General features: G+C 39.6%; 1 protein-coding gene across 1 annotated transcript in view; it reads right to left on the bottom strand.

Moving 5' to 3' along the window:
• chico (insulin receptor substrate 1 chico) overlaps positions 1-16,332 on the bottom strand; it is a 58,660-nt gene that overhangs the window by 38,478 nt on the left and 3,850 nt on the right. The gene's annotated exons all lie outside the window — the stretch shown is intronic.

A 16,332-nucleotide genomic window follows, 5' to 3' on the forward strand; every position in this document is an offset into this window, starting at 1 on the left:
ATCCTGCCGTGAAGCAGCAGTGCTTGCACTGTTGTGTTTCACCGTGGAGAGAAAGACAGCCGGTGAAATTACTGGCTCTTGAGGTATCCCATCTTAGGCCTCTAGGTTGTTTATGGGCGGTGGTGATCGCTTACCATCAGGAGACCCACTTTCTCGTTTGCCATCCAGTCGAATAAAAAAAACCTGTTCAAATCATACGTTGTACCTTTCACCTAGATAGATTTTTCCTTGATTTTGCTCTATAAAACGTCGTACAGGCGCGGTCATAAAAATCGGAGCTGTCAAGATGTAATATCAGAACACGCATTTTCAAGATCGACAATATGGCCCTGTTCTCCACGATAACCTTCGTCGTTGCATCCTTATATTCAGAGCTCCATACAAAAAGGTCGTCAACGGGGCACTAGCACTATCGCTCTAATCTACCCGTCTGCCACATGGCTGTTTCTTAAGGACCTACGCCAGCCGGCGCGGGTGCAGTTAGCGTTGCTCATATTATTTTTCATCACACTTGCTCGTAAACAGTGTCGTAACATGCAGGCTACCTTGGTTGCAACCCCCAAATAAAACCCTCGACCTTAATGTGCTTCTGAAATGAAATGAAACCCGTGGTCGGTAAATGAGTTTGTTACTGCATGGCGTGCTGCTGCTCCGTGCGCGCGCTGCACACGCACGCTATGCACATGCTGCGGAGGACGCTGCCAAGAGCGCAATCAGCGGTATCCGAATTTTTGAAAAAATATTAGTTTTCCGCGTCAGCTAGCATAGGTCCTTAGAACCATCATAGGTAGACACTTAGTTTCAGTGTGCATTACATAGATTATTAAAAAAAAATACTAAATTGACTCAGGACTTCAGGTTCGCGGCGGTCCGTACAAGAGCTGTACGCATATCCAATGTACGCGTGGACTGCGTAACCCGACTACGCGTAACACAGGAACGCACTGTCCGTACGCAGCTTTACGGCGGAACCCTTCGTGTATGAATCCGACTCGCGCTTAACCAATTATTTGTAAAGAATACTAAATAACCGTAGCAAGGCAAACGGGGCCGAGTAAACAGATGGCATATAGTCGTACGAAGACAGTGATGCAATATTGTTTGCCGGTGGCTTTCTTCGCTGAACTTTAACCGTGCTGGTAAACAACAAACAGCTTGTTTATTTGTACGCGTAAAGCATAACGATGGTGTACAAAAAATTAAGCATGTTTTTCCTGTATAAGGTTGCGTTTCCACCAAAGATAGCGAGGATGTGTTGCACAGAAATAGATTAAGTACACTAGATTACGCAAATGCATCTACTTCGGGGTTGGCCCCATACAAAGACTGACCGCTAACTGACTAATCATGACTAGACTAGTGACTGACTCGAGCCCCACGGCGCGGGCGGGCGGCGCATTTGAATCGATTTTCGCGGACATCGGGAACTCACATCACTAATTCGCTCTTGAGACGTCACAGTAGATATAAAAAAGTGACACGGTTGGTTTTCATACAGATTGAGGTGTTTGCGTTATCTAGTGTAATCTATATCTGTGATGAGAACATAAAAACGCTTCATTTACCTATCCTCGCACGGCACATCTCTGGTGGAAACAGCTGAGCGGAGCGAGGCGAGGTAAGAGCGTTTCTATTGGTTCATGAACAGATGGCCGCTGGGGCCGAAAGGTTCTCGAATGGAGACGCGGATCAGCAAGCGCAGCGTAGGACGTCCACCAACGAGATCGACGAATGACCTGGTTAAAGTCGCGGGTTCACGGTGGATGCAAGCCGCTTCCAACCGAGGCAACTGGAGGTCTATGAGGGAGGCCTATATCCAACAGTATCTCCCGTTGTTTGCTCGGGCCAAGGCCCGTACTCGCCGGGCCGAGAACGCTCCCACCTCCAGGGCTCTCGCCCTGTACAACGATCTGGCTGATGTGGGTTACGACGCTGATTTATTTGCAGACAAGGTGAAGACATTCACCAAAAAATTTATATGTTTTTTAAACAATTTAGAATCCTAATTTATTACTTATCCGCTGTTTAAAGAAAAATTGGGTGTAATTTACTAATGGCTAAACTTATTTTATGTTTTTTTTTCTTAGGTTTAGTTAATTTTTACCCGACTGCAAGGAGTGGTTATGTTTTTAATTTAATTTATTTTTTTAATTAATCTTGTGTGTATCGTTTTTTGCTTATTATACTATTTAATGTTATTGTAAAGGTATTGTTATCCTGGTGGACGCCTTGGCCAGTGCTGTAATAGCTGTAAGTCCTCAGGATCATTTTATTAAATAAATAAACAGTAGACGTCCCACGGCTGATATGATGATGAAAAACACATTCCTCGCAATACAGCCTCCCACATCTCTGGTGGAGACGGAGCCTAAGGCGAGGTGGCCTAGTTGTTTTAGCCTATAGCCTCTCAAGCAGAGAGTCGTGATCAAATTCGCTCGCGCCCCTCTAAGCATGAGGGCTATCGTTTTTTGTCTTACTAGATGGCGCCACTGTTGCGTGAGGTTTTTAAGTGTGACTTTCAAAGTCTGTTATTAAAGTTTAGATTAAAATCATATTTAATACATCTTAAAACCGTACCATAAGAATATCGAGCAACCAGTCTTGCGCTTGCGTAGTCCCGTTTTGTTCGGAAATAATGGTAGGACAAAAGTTTTCGAAAGACAAAACTGTCTCAAAACACAGACATTCATATCCCCTTATCGCATAATTGCCATAATTAATTTCAGGTAATGCAAAATATTCACAAAATTATTCTAATTATAAATAAACCCGCGTAGCTCACCCAAAAAACTATGAGATTTGACATTTCGGAGACCTCACGCTACACTAGCGCCTTACGCTTCAAATTTAGCATGAACTTTTTTGAAGAAAACCATCGTGGGCAAAATAAGTCAATGGTGTATGTATCCAATTCAATCCGCAATGGATGGAGGTGCCAGCACTCCCGATCTGAGAGGAACCCTGTGCCCCGCCCAGTTTGACGTATATTATTGGAGACGATTTGAGAGGACATTTTTTTGTACACCTAATACAAATTACACACATACAAACTTTTGCAACCAAAATATTAGGAGGATGTCTAGTACCCGTCTATTTCATTTCAAGGCCGAATCTACAAAACAAATAAAAAAATTGTAAACCGCAATGTTTTTCCGCTTTATAAGTGCACTAAGCACAGAGTACTCGCTACAGGAGATGGTTAAGCGCACTTCACTCTCTGGCAAAATGAATTACAGGTTATGATCACATTGGTCCGCGTGTTTAGTTGTGCGTGTGGCAAAGATTTAGAATAGATTTAGTCCCTATTTCATACGTTTTCTATGAGTTTGCAGGAACATACGAGTAGCAAATTTTGCTACGTGCTGTACGTAGGTTAAGTATGCATGGCATACAATTAATCCGGATAAACCCCGATCAGATGGTTGGGTAAGTTTGACTGAACACGCCTTTAAACCTATTTTAAGTTTTTTTATTGTAATTGACAAATGATTCCCTACATTGGCCCATAAGAACGAAACTAAATTTCGATCCGAACAGATTTGTTATTCCAGTCGGCAAATATATGAATTCGCAGAACTTTGGCTTAATAATAATGAATTGGCTGTGTTTTAATATTTTGGGAGTAATAAACTCAAAGAAGCCTCGAAAATTTTACAACATAATATTGAAAACATAGCAGCAAAATGGGAATAGCAAAAAAAACATTACAGGTTGTTCACTCAAACTGACCCCGTGTAAATCTGGTGAAATGTTTCGAATCAATTTTAGAAACACCTTGTAAATAACTCTCTCTCCGTGAAAAGTAGCAGAAATATAGTACATTGTGCATTAAGGGGCGTAAGAAGGGATTACCATTACCAACGAGAGTCTATTACCCTAATCACCCGAGTTTGTAATCCATTACGGCCCGTGATACACACAATGATTTTCATCACATTGCGAGGAAAAAATGAACAAAAAAATAATTTGTGTCCAAACACCAGAGCTCAGCAAAAGCAAGACGCTAAGAAAACAACTGAATAAAATATGGCTACCCGGCAATACAGGGGACTACTACAAAATTCGAAAATCGAAGTTCGTATTATCGTACAGTCCCTCTCACTCTCGTATTAAATAATATCAGCGTCAGGAAAACGATATGAACTTCGATTTTCGAATTTCGTGCTAGGTCCCCTGATTGTCTTTTTTTTCGAGCCGTCAACCATAGATAATACTAAGAACCGTGTTTAGTTTAGAATTCGAATGGTCTTACTGCCAGATTAATCCAACATGCTAAAAAAATATTTACTTAATTTATTGCAAAACAATTTGATATCAATTTAAAATATAAAAATAACGAAGTTTCATGCAGCGTGGCAATTTTTTATGGTGTAAAGTTAGGTTATAGCTAAGTTTTAAAGATGTATACAAAACGTTGGCTAACTTGAAACCTCTTTAGTCTGAAATGACGTACCTACTAACTTTTTATTAAAGCTAAACTCATAACTCCCTAGGGGAGGAAAACTATACGTAAATTCATAATTCCCGCGGGAACAATTGAGGACATTGTCCTTTAATATACAGGCATGGAATAACGTCACTGATGAGCGAGTGTGTTGAAAATGTCCTAGTGAAAGAAAAGATGTTGTAATTTTTTTATCGAACAAGCTAAAGGTAACTCTCGTCCTAAGTGCCTTTTGTTTATGATGCGGATGTGATTCAAGGGAATTTTGCTTTGTTAATGAGAGCAAATAATAGTAAACAACTTTACCGATAGCGGTTACCGCATATTTTTAATAGGTTAAGGAAAATTATACAACGTACTAAAATTAGGAATTTTTATATTACACTATTAGGTACCTGTACCTACTAATTAAAGTTATAATTTAAATTTAAGTGTATTGTAAAAAAAAATGTTTTAGTTGTCGAGTTCACTGCTGTTGTGTTCTTTTAACGCTTAAATGGTTCCAACGGAAGACCAGCGTCGGCCGCAAGGTTACCATGCTGAGTTTGACCATTCGTGACAAAATTTATTTCCTTTTTTCTTTTTCTTTTAATTGTTAAAATGTCACGAATAAATGTTTTTCTTTCTTTCTTTTCTTTCTTTAATGCCTTTTGATGTTTGTTACTCCTTGGCGCTAAAACGACTAGATGGATCGATTTGAATAATATTCGGTATGTAGATAGGTGGATGTGTAGGCTACTTTTTATCCCGATAATCTCACGGGATCGGAATAAAATCTAGAATTTCAAACGCTGGGCTTCGAGCCACGAAATTTAACACGATTGTTTTTAATGCAACCGCAATGTAACGACTTAATTATTGGGGATTCCCTGGGAATTTAGGAAAAAATATTTCATTCAACTACCGTATTTAATTGATTACGTGAGCAAAGCGGCGGGTAAGGTCTAGTTTCAACAACAAGCTAACCCAGTGGGAGACGAGTTGTTTGTCACACCGCCACACCACTGCAACTCATGCGTACACACATCATAAATCATCGAATCATTGGAAACTTGACTAGGTATAACTTAAAATAACAAACAGTTAACAATTTGCAGGAAAAACGTAGCATCTAATCATTTTTGTGCAAAGGCAAATAACAATGATTGATAACCGCTAAAAAACCGGCCAGGCGCGAGTCCAACTCGCGCATCGCGGGTTCCGTACAAATTTGTAGGTATTTATGATTATCCAGTGTGTAAGCAGTGCAAAATGTACACAGTATTGGACATTTTGGATTGGCTGCTGAATGACATAAAAATTAAGATTTACAAAGCCGTTCAAGAAAAACTTTCATACCGAATTTTAAGTTTCTATGACAACTTTTGAAGTAGGTACCCTATGCCCTATATATGTTTTGGTTGGGCGGCAATTCATACAGAAACACCTTTGTCAATGACTATTCTTTTGTTTGGAGTCTTTGACATTCATTTGACACGTGTCTTTACTTCCTGTAGAAAGTAATCGGAGTGTCTGCCAAATTAGGTCAGCTTGACAAGTTTACTGATTCCCTACTAGGCATTTTTTATTTCGTTGACTCAGAAGTTTGATTTTTTTTACAGCATATTTATCTGAGTATTTAATATTAATTTCAGGATACCTCCACGTGTTACTGAGAGAAAGGGGTTTAACGGACGGACAACAAAGTGAATGGTTTAGGGTTACGTTTTTGGCGACTGAGGTACGCAACCCTAAAAAGTAGCATGTTTGATCTGGCTAGAAAATGTTTGATGGCAATCGAGACCAAAGGCGCCAGCCGCTTCAGATTAGATTAGCTATAATAGCAGACTAGCTAAACGGACATATAAGAATTTTTATAGTTGTAAAGTATTATCAGGCGCCATTGATAGTTATATACAGGTTGGCTCATTTAGATTGGTCAGGGAAATTCTAAAACTATAAGACATACGAAGATCTGTTCTTAGGAACCATGTCATCGATTTTAGTAACAAGAAAAACGCATTCATACATTTAAAAAAAACTTGTAGTCAGTTCTGGTATCGAACCCGGTCGTTTCGAAAAATAAACATACTTTATTTCTATTTGGATATCGGCAGTGTACGTCATACATAAGCAATAAATGTTACTATGAAATGAAACACGGTATCTAGAATGAATAAAATGCATGTTTTTCATATTCTTTAATAATGTTAAGTTTTATTTTTCAATCCGCACTGGGCCCGCGTGGGAACTACGGCCCAAGCCCTCTCGTTCTGAGAGGAGGCCTGTGCCCAGCAGTGGGACGTATATAGGCTGGGATTATTATTATTTATTTTTCAAAACGTACAGGTTCGATTCCCAAACTGAATACAAAGTTTTTTTTTAATCTATGAATGCAGTTTTTCTTGTTACATAAATCGATGGCATGGTTCCTAAGAACAGATGTATTATAGTTCTAGTATCTTCGTATGTATTATAGTTTCATGAGCCACCCTATATATTTTGATATTATGTATTGATAGACGACGGACTTTTGACAAAATTGCGGCTGCTTACATCTGTACACTTAAAAGTCTCTAATAAAACTTATCAACGCGCATACAAAGACTTAGAAAGCTGAAACTTACAATGTACTGCGATGAATTAATCAATGCAATGCGGAAGAGCAAGAAGGTTGTAGTGTAGTTTGTTTATATGGGAGCTTTGCAAGTAAGGTATGAATTGTTCAGTTCATTATCAGGCTGATGATGAATTGAATGATTCAGACCTCACTGATAATATCAGCGCCAAAACACCAATTGTTGAACAAAAGTATCTGCACGCGTCCATGCTGGTTGCGCCGCCAAAGCTTTTACGTAACCAAGCGGACACCACGTAATACCCTCCATAATAGAGCTGTATGTATACATTTTGTTGGTGGTACGACTGGTTGCGACGCTGTCCCCGTGAGATAAGGCCCGGAACGCCACAATCAAGAACAATTGGCCACCTAAGTTTAAGGTTGCCCGGCGATTAGCGCGCGCCGTGCCGTCAGTCCACCTAGCGGGAGACCTGCCAAAGCATATAATTAGTGGTCGCCTCTCCCCCAACGGTTATCTGTTCTTCAAAAAAATTTTATTCATACAGCCACCTGCATTAATATCAGGCACAGCGAAGCATGCAAAAATATCTGTCACGTTCTACCGGCCCTACAAATAGAGTCGTATCAGATTGTGCACGCTTTGGTGTGGCAGATATGGCAGTTCTTCGGCGAATTTCGGTATTCCGGGTTCTATCGCGCAAAGAAAATCCAAGCGTATAGCTCTATCCGTAGCTCGTTGCGTGACTCTGACCCTCTTGAAAAGGCCAAAAGTCAAGGAATCAATCAATTATTCCATAGGAATTGTTTGTATGCGGAACCCTACACATAAACACTAATAAAATATATCTAGCGCAAGCGCCAACAAAACATAATATCTAGATACTCGTAGCAAAAAACTTAGGTATAATATAACCGCATATGTAGATAAGACTTAGATCACTCCTCAGATGACTAACATCGCTGACCTATTGACCTAAAACTGGCGGTGAAGTTAATAATTATGTTGTTTGTTTTCATAGCAACTATGTTGCGATACTAAAATAACACTGCACGTACTATTACATATATAAATGGTGCTAATAATAGCTTACCGAGTAATGAGTTAGAACGAATGTTCACACAGTGTACTACATTTTGGACTTGTCTTGAACTAAATTGTTTAGCTAATGTAGACATCTGTGTCAAAGCAGGTTTTAAAAAGATTAACCCCCTTATTCATAAAACTTAACAAGCCTTTGTTAACTAACAAATGCTTTGTCCCTTTCTAACAAATACAAATGTCGAAGTGACAGATAAGGACAAACGAATTTTAGCGGCATTTTAACTAAAATAGGTTTGATTGTCGTTTATGAATAAGGGGGTAAGAGTTCGTAGCCGAGGTAACGAGACATAGGGCAATCAATGCCTGTGATCAAGGTAGAGCGAGATGGTCTACACCGCTTCCGCTTTGCAAAAAGTGCCATCTAAATTTTATTTTGCAATGGAAACTGTAAAATGGCGGCCATTGTCATCTGGCGTCCAGAGCGACCGCTGATACATTACCCCAGGGCCGGTGCTCACAGCAATACTCTAACCCAAGTGCTTATGCAAGTGGAGAGTTGGCGTTCATTGAGGCGTTCTAAGGGGTAGGCTTTTGTTCAACATTGAACGTCTTCGGCTGATGATAACCTTATCCGGCCTCGGGAAACATTAGGTATATAGCAGTTAAAATTCCAGGGTTTTAATAATAGATATTCATTCATTTCAGACCCGTATCCATGAGCAGTTAGTAACAATAAGATACTAAGGAACAAACCAATATCTCTGTATAAACTAGACTTTGATATAAGAATGATGTAACTTTTGTTTTAATAAATAAACTGAAAATATCTGTGTTAATATTTAAAATAGAATCAGTTCAAAAATATTGTTAATTCATTCTTCATTAAATCGGAGGACCTTTAACAGCTAGGCGTATGAATGAATGTTGGTCCAGTGGAAGACAAAGGGGCTATCTATCCCCATTTCGACCAAAGTTGTTAAAAGGGCTTTTCATACAAAATTCTCACGGATTTCCCTAGATACACGTAGTGATCTTCATTTACAATTTCTGGGTGAATGAAGCTGATCCCGTGGGAATATGGTATGGTGGTATGGTGGGGATGGTAAGTAAGTCTGTCAAATATGTCCAGACGTTTTAGAGTAAAAGAGTAAATCGGATGATTTCATCTCCAGCGGTTCGCCTCTGACAGAAGGCCTTAAGAGGGGGGGAGAGTAAATAGCACATACAAACATTGTGCAAGGTCCGCCCGGATTGCTACCACCATCTTGCTCGCTAATCCTGCCGTGAAGCAGCAGTGCTTGCACTCTTGTGTTTCGGCGTGGAGAGTAAGACAGCCGGTGAAATTACTGGCACTTGAGGTATCCCATCTTAGGCCACTAGGTTGGCAACGCATCTGCAATACCCCTGGTGTTGCAGATGTTTATGGGCGGTGGTGATCTCTTACCATCAGGAGACCCACTTGCTCGTTTGCCATCCAGTCGAATAAAAAAAAAACTCAAACTAATTTTTAACCCTCGACGCAAAAAGAAGGGTATAATAAGTTTGATGTTTAACGTCTGTCGGTACGGTCTGTTCTTCATTTACCTATCCTCGCACAGCACATCTCTGGTGGAAACAGCTGAGCGGAGCGAGGCGAGGTAAGAGCGTTTCTATTGGCTCATGAGAAACATATTCGTCACCACACATCCTCGCACATCTCTGGTGCTGGTGGAAACGGACACTTAGAAAACCTTTAAAAATTGTCGGAACGACTAAATAAAGTCAATTAGGTATATTTGCCGTGCCGGCACTAAATTTCCAAACGTGATGCAATTTAAATTTTTATTTGGCAATGCTTTTAAATGATAGTGAGTCAGTTGGAGTAAACAACTCTAAGGCTGGGTCGACGGCCCTTAGGCAAGGTCACGCGCTGTTTGGTAGATACGTAACTGAACTGGTTAACTAAAGTACAATTTAACTCGAGATTTAGGGGTTCTCAATCAGTTAACCGGCCACGTGTGATTCGGACTAGCGTGCTGAGGGTTCCGTACTAATTTAAGCTAGCAAAAAAAATCTTTTTGTACTTCCTAGTTTTTTTATGCAAAACAAAGTACTCGTAATTTTGTGTGGATGAGTAGTTTTAGGTCCTACTTGCCAAATTTTACAGATCTAAGTCAACGGGAAGTACCTACCGATCACATTCTTAATTCCACGGTATTTTATCATCATCATCATCATCATGTCAGCCGAAAGACGTCCACTGCTGGACATAGGCCTCCCCCAAGGCTCTCCACTCAGACCGGTTTTGTGCTTTCCGCATCCACCGCGATCCCGCGATCTTAACCAGGTCGTCGCTCCATCTTGTTGGAGGCCTACCGACAGCTCGTCTCCCGGTCCGCGGACGCCATTCAAGAACCTTCTCACTGCCACTTCAGTTTCGCAATTCTTCGGGCTATGTCGGTAACTTTAGTTCTGCTGCGGATATCATCATTTCTAATTCTATCCCACAGAGAAACCCCGAGCATAGCCCTCTCTTTAGCCCTTTGAGTGACTTTGAGCTTTCTCATGAGGCCCATCGTTAGGGCCCACGTCTCAGATCCGTATGTCATCACTGGCAACACACATTGGTTAAAGACTTTTGACTTCAAACACTGCGATAATTTGGATGAAAAGACACTGCGAAGCTTCCCGAACGCTGCCTAGCCGACTAGGATTCGACGGAATTTGTATGAGAATATAATTCCGACTCCTTCCTTTTGAGGTAGGTACGGCACCTCTTAGCCTCTCCCAACGGAACCCTATTACTGAGACTCCGCCGTCTGTCTGTGTGTCTGTCACAAGGCTCTATCTCTTGGGTCGTAATAGTTAGACATTTGAAAATTTCACAGATTATGTATAACAGTAATAACAACAAATACTAAAAACAGAATAAAATAAATATTTAATCCCATACAACAAACGTGATTGTTTTGCCGTTTTTTGCTTGATGTTAATAACGGCAACAGGTAGACGCTTGAAATATTCATAGAATTTTTAGTTGTATAATCACTTTAAAAATAAATAATTAAATTAAAATAAAATAAATATTTAAGGGGGGCTCCCATACAAGAAACTCGATTTTTTGGCGTTTTTTTGCTAATGTATAATGTTGTATAGATAATGGTACGGAACCCGTCGTGCGCGAGCCCGACTCGCACTTGGCCGGTTTTAAGTAAAACTCCCACATATTGCAGTGACAATGATCATGCACTTAATAAATAATTTAATATTTTCATTTACTGGTACGATATAATATAATAGCCTTAACTAACCGTGAGACTCATATTAAATGATATTGTAACGGATAACTCACATCTTAAACCGAGTTTAGCTCGACATGTTTCGGGCAAATTCAAATTCAAATGATTTATTCAGTAAATAGGCCGCAATGGGCACTTTTAAACGTCATTTTTTTTTAAACTACCAGCGCTTTCGGAAAGACCATCATTGCCAAGAAGAATGCGCCGCAAGAAACTTGGCAGAAAGTCATTTTTTCATAATAATATAATTACAAATAAAATACTTAAAAACTATATTATACAATAAAAGAAAAAAATAAAAATAATAATAATAAAAATACAGGGATGTATGGGGTCCCTTAGTTACAATACTAAACACTAACTATATCTAAACTATATCTACGTTCAGTGGAAGTGTAGAATGCTTCCACCGTCATAAATTTTAAAATAACTATTTTAAAAATTATTATTATGCGAAGGGCTATTTAATAGCCCTTCTTCTCAGGAGCACGCGACTCGACGGCTGCCGCAACACGCACACTACTTTGTTGTGAGCGGTGGCGCGTAGTGTGCGTGTTGCGGCAGCCGTCGAGTCGCGTGCTCCTGAGGAGAAGGGCTACGAAATAGCCCGAAACATGTCGAGCTAAACTCGGTTTAAGACGTGAGTTATCCGTTACAATATCATTTAATATGAGCCTTAACTAACCCTATGAATCCGGTAGGGTTGGTCATGCTCACGTCTCCCGTTTCACCCTGGATATGAGGGGGTTGTCTGTGTCGCAAGTCCAAGGGGTCACTGAACTTAGCCTAACGTAACGAAGTTAACTTATACTTGGTTTGGATAGGTATTTAACTAAATGTAAACAACGTCAATTGGTGTCTTAAAAATTCTCCCATTAAGCTATGTATAACATTTAAATTTCTTAGTTTTTTTTGGATTCTTTTTGTATTTTTTGTTTCAACTCCAAATTTTGTTACTTTTACGGTCATAAACCGGTCGGTCGGTGGTAAAAGTAACAAAATTTGGAGTTGAAATAAAAATACAAAAAAGACTCCAAAAACCAATCTTAATTTGATTGCTTAATAGCGACATCTCTTGTCCGGGTGAGCGGTTAGTTCCGATGGAATGCTGAAAGTTTCTCGATGAGGGCAAGCATAGATGTCGCTAGTGCCGCTGCTTAAGTGACTAAATAAGAAACAAACAAGCTGAGATATGTGGTGCATAGGAAAAATTTGTGTCCGTACTCCTGTCTAGCGGTGGTGTAGCGGTATAGCACGCAGCACGGCAGGCTGAGGACGTGGGTTCGATTCCCAGCGCTGGTCTCTTTTTCTGGTTTTTCTGTGCATCTGTTTCAGTTTCGTCGCTTATACAACAATACCGCGTAAGTAAAAAATTGGCTTTAATCTAAATTGTACTGAATAATCTACCGAATGGTGTATAAAACGTCACAAGGCCAATTTTTTACTTACGCGGTATTGTTGTATAAGCGACGGTTTGTATTTTCGATATTTAAATTTCTGTATTGAGCTATACGTAAAATATTTAAAATCTTTGAATGTACCAAATCGGGCAGCTGAAGTTTGTTTACATTTAGTTAACTACCTATCCAAACAAAGTATAGTTACTATAGTTGTAGATTCTCAGAAACTTTTCCTCTCTTTTCTTTAAAGCATTGACCTATTAGTTTAACAGAGAAGGAACGATTTGAGCCTCATAATATCGCATAATACACAAGAAAACATCGTACTAGGAAACAGATAAACATGCATTACTCATAAATTTGTTATTGACGTAGCCCTGCTGGCAACTTAAACTCTCTCGTTAGAATTATACAGTTCATTTTAGAGGTAAACGTATGCGTCGAAGCATTCAGGTATGATGTCAATGAGACATTATTTAGGTCTTGTTTTTGTTATTATCAGTATGTTGATGGCTTTAATATAACAAACATTATTTCATCATCGTTAGCCGGAAGACGTCCACTGTTGAACAAGGGTTTCCACTCATCGGTTACTCAAACTCTGGTCTCTGGTAGGGTTGTAACGGAACTTCGCCTCCGCCTCCGTTACTGCGGAAGTTCCGCAAGAAATCGTATCTTCGCCTCCACCTCCGCCTCCGCAATTTTTTTTGCGGAGTTATAACGGAGGTTTATTTCTCATTTAACTATCTCGGCGCGCAGCGGGAACGCGGTCGGGATGATGGCGGGCTTTTGTCAAATAACACACGACAGTAATCAACCTGTCTTGTTGCTTGGACAGTGCTTGGACGTACGAAATTGTAATGTATATGTTTGATTGAACCGCGATTTTATCAAGTGATTTTGTACAAAGTAGGTAATTGTTTATTTAAGTCACATGCACGATGACGCCGAAAACAAGCGATTTGGCAGTTTTTTTAGAAATTTAAGAGATTTTTAAGCATAAACTACTATTTTTTCACATCCACTTTCACCTCCGCATCCGCCTCCGTTAACCTCCGCATCCGCGGAGGCGAAACTCATCGCCTCCGCATTCGCTTCCGCCTCCGCTTAGAAGGCCTCCGTTACAATACAACCCTGGTCTCTGTTATCAGTTCAGTCTATCATTCTCGTCAGAATGACGGACTGATGCTCCAGAGTCCAGAGTTCAGACTGATGAAAATTGGGTACCTTTAGTTTTCTAGGATAGTCCATATTATATTTTTTATCGATAGTAGACTTATAATGTAGCTCACTCCTGTAGATAAATATTATTTTCACTTTCCGTTTTTTTGTAAAAATAAATTGAAACTTTATTACGGCAAACCAGAAGTTTGGTGAGATATATAGGTTTTGTGTCATAATTATTATTATTATTCCCTCAATGACGGCCTTAAGGCTTGGGCCCATGTCAGTTGCGATGACAGGGTTGTGTCGTTGTATGGTGACATTTGACAACTGACAGCTGTCAATACGACCTCTTTTTTAAATAAAACAGACCAAGGCACAAAACCTATAAATCTCACCAAACGTCTGGTTACCACGAGGTTAACGGTGAAGGAAAACATCGTGAGGAAACCTTCGCTCACACACCAGCGAAGCAATTCAATGATGGTGTGTGTGAAGTTCCCAATCCGCACATTCTGAAAGGAGGCCTGTGCCCAGCACTGGGACGTAAATGAGCCGCGATGATGATGATGATGACTTTATTTATCCTGTCCTAAATTCGCCAACTATCCGCATTGTGTTAATTTTAAAGGTGGACGGAAGAGGCCTTTTTATGCTAATGCCATAAAGATTGATGGGAGCTTGTTTACCCATAGTGAACCATAGAGTTCATTGACACCTCGCCTTGAAGGTTCTAAAGCGCGGCCACACAAATTTCGCCTGTTAACATTGTGGTAGCCATCTTATCTCACCTCATCGCCGCCTATAAACGTCCTAGTGTAGGGCACAGGCCTCCTCTCGGAACTAAAGGACTTGGGCCGTGATTTCCTGGACTTGAGCCGTAATTTCCACTTACACCTTTGAATCACTTCACAGGTTGTGCAGTTTACCTCACTGTTTTCTATCACTGTCAAGCTTGTTTGTGGTACATTTTTAATGTTATTTCGTACCTACGTGAATTTCAAAAAACTGTGAGCCTGGATTTGAACCCACAATCCTCGGCTTGAGAGTTCACAGGTCAAACCACTAGGCCAGCATGACTTATACTAGCAAAGTTACCAATAATTAACATAGTCTTTTAAGCAAGCTTTTATGGCTAATTTAACTTTCATCAGTACCTAAATAAATAGATTTTCTGGAAAATAAAATAAAAAACCGGCCAAGTGCGAGTCGGACTCGCGCACCGAGGGTTCCGTATAAATATTTTTATTATAAGATGTAACTAAAAATTAATGCTTTTCGCAATTTTTCCATTATCTGTGCTGTAAGACGTTGCTTCGTACCAAATTTCAAGATTCTGAGTTCACGGGAAGTAGCCTGTAGGTTTTGATTCCTTGCAAGTGTCGAAAATTTGCAGCATAAACGGCTGTATCTTTTGATTGCGTTAGTTTAGACGTTTGATTTTTTCACAGCTCCAAGGGACAGTAGACCTGAGTATTTGATATGAATTTCAGCTTGATACCTCCACGCGTTCCTGAGAATAGGCTCTTGACAGACAGACAGACGGACAACAAAGTGATCCTATAAGTTATGATTGGTTTTTTGGAGTCTTTTTGGGCGATTATTCGAGTGTTTCAACCGTATCATTTTTCTGGACACTTCTGTAATAATGGCCGAATATTCTGATACAGTTTTTTATTTATTTGGTAAGAAGAACACAGGAACTCTAACAAATAGTCGTAAAAACGAAGTCAAAATCTACAGCCAATTCGTAAAAAGCTCGAATAAACGCCGTTTTGTATTTTTTATTTAATAAAATAAATAAATAAATATCACGGGACAATTCACACCAATTGACCTAGTCCCAAAGTAAGCTTAGCAAAGCTTGTGTTATGGGTACTAAGCAACGGATAAATATAATTATATAGATATAGATACTTAAATACATATTAAACACCCAAGACCCGAGAACAAACATTCGTATTTTTCATACATACATATATGTAACTTTCAATTCATAAATGTTTATCTAAGAAATGTCAAATAAATGTCAAAAAATATTTCAAGGCCCCTGTACCAAGAGACAGGGATAACACCTACATGCGGATACACTGATTAAACCATTAAAAATTTTGAGGATGAATAACTTATCTTAATTCGTTACTTGAAGATAATATTACAAAACAAAAGTAGCTCAGCTATCCGAGTAGAATCGAACCTTGAATATAAATGCAACAAGCTATTTTTTTTTCTATTTTTTTTGAGGCTTAAGTGCACCTGTGTGACTATGCCAGCCTCATTGAAAGACTCAATGGCCACATTCATCAAACACTTCTATTGTGATGTCCAGATTATCTGGCTGCAAAGGATCCTGTAAATTCGTACTGCATCTTCCGATACCGGACAACTCAAAATAATATTCACTGCACCATTGAACAGGTCCAAATCACTCAAATACCTCTCAT

The sequence above is a fragment of the Choristoneura fumiferana genome, chromosome 23 (genome assembly GCF_025370935.1).
Source record: "Choristoneura fumiferana chromosome 23, NRCan_CFum_1, whole genome shotgun sequence".
Taxonomy (NCBI): Eukaryota; Metazoa; Arthropoda; class Insecta; order Lepidoptera; family Tortricidae; genus Choristoneura; species Choristoneura fumiferana.